Below are 1,679 nucleotides of genomic sequence, written 5' to 3' on the forward strand. Positions count from 1 at the left end.
GCCGGCCCCGGAGCCGGGTAGACCTGACGGCCGCCGCCGGCCCCGGAGCCGGGTAGACCTGACGGCCGCCGGCGGCCCCGGAGCCGGGTAGACCTGACGGCCGCCGCCGGCCCCGGAGCCGGGTAGACCTGACGGCCGCCGGCGGCCCCGGAGCCGGGTAGACCTGACGGCCGCCGCCGGCCCCGGAGCCGGGTAGACCTGACGGCCGCCGCCGGCCCCGGAGCCGGGTAGACCTGACGGCCGCCGCCGGCCCCGGAGCCGGGTAGACCTGACGGCCGCCGGCGGCCCCGGAGCCGGGTAGACCTGACGGCCGCCGCCGGCCCCGGAGCCGGGTAGACCTGACGGCCGCCGCCGGCCCCGGAGCCGGGTAGACCTGACGGCCGCCGCCGGCCCCGGAGCCGGGTAGACCTGACGGCCGCCGGCGGCCCCGGAGCCGGGTAGACCTGACGGCCGCCGGCGGCCCCGGAGCCGGGTAGACCTGACGGCCGCCGGCGGCCCCGGAGCCGGGTAGACCTGACGGCCGCCGGCGGCCCCGGAGCCGGGTAGACCTGACGGCCGCCGGCGGCCCCGGAGCCGGGTAGACCTGACGGCCGCCGCCGGCCCCGGAGCCGGGTAGACCTGACGGCCGCCGCCGGCCCCGGAGCCGGGTAGACCTGACGGCCGCCGCCGGCCCCGGAGCCGGGTAGACCTGACGGCCGCCGCCGGCCCCGGAGCCGGGTAGACCTGACGGCCGCCGGCGGCCCCGGAGCCGGGTAGACCTGACGGCCGCCGCCGGCCCCGGAGCCGGGTAGACCTGACGGCCGCCGGCGGCCCCGGAGCCGGGTAGACCTGACGGCCGCCGCCTGGCCCGGAGCCGGGTAGACCTGACGGCCGCCGCCGGCCCCGGAGCCGGGTAGACCTGACGGCCGCCGCCGGCCCCGGAGCCGGGTAGACCTGACGGCCGCCGGCGGCCCCGGAGCCGGGTAGACCTGACGGCCGCCGCCGGCCCCGGAGCCGGGTAGACCTGACGGCCGCCGCCGGCCCCGGAGCCGCGTAGACCTGACGGCCGCCGCCGGCCCCGGAGCCGGGTAGACCTGACGGCCGCCGCCGGCCCCGGAGCCGGGTAGACCTGACGGCCGCCGCCGGCCCCGGAGCCGGGTAGACCTGACGGCCGCCGCCGGCCCCGGAGCCGGGTAGACCTGACGGCCGCCGGCGGCCCCGGAGCCGGGTAGACCTGACGGCCGCCGGCGGCCCCGGAGCCGGGTAGACCTGACGGCCGCCGCCGGCCCCGGAGCCGGGTAGACCTGACGGCCCCTCCGTGCTCCGGGTCCGGCTGGACCGGGCTGCCGCCGTCTCCCGTCCGGGGGGTGTGTGGGGAGGTGGGGAACCGGGGGGGTGATTCGAGATTTAAGCGGGTCTGATACAAGGGCCACCCTGTCCCCGTCTTCCTGCCCGCGGTGGGCGATGGGGAGTGGGGGCATGCGTGCGTGTGCGTGCGTGTGGGCGTAATTCCCCCACCCCCCGCCCGTTTCTGGGATTTAAAGGGCTTTTAATGCAGGAGAGCGAGCACTGCGTCACACAAGAGTTATTGTCCGTATCGGTTTCCGTAGGGAAAAAGAAATCAATCAAATTCTGGTAAAATTAATTTTCTTTTAGCACGGCTAGGTGGACGATACCCCCGGAAAAATAAAACGGGGCCG

The sequence above is a fragment of the Calonectris borealis genome, unplaced genomic scaffold, assembly GCF_964195595.1.
Source record: "Calonectris borealis unplaced genomic scaffold, bCalBor7.hap1.2 HAP1_SCAFFOLD_117, whole genome shotgun sequence".
NCBI classification, from domain to species: Eukaryota; Metazoa; Chordata; class Aves; order Procellariiformes; family Procellariidae; genus Calonectris; species Calonectris borealis.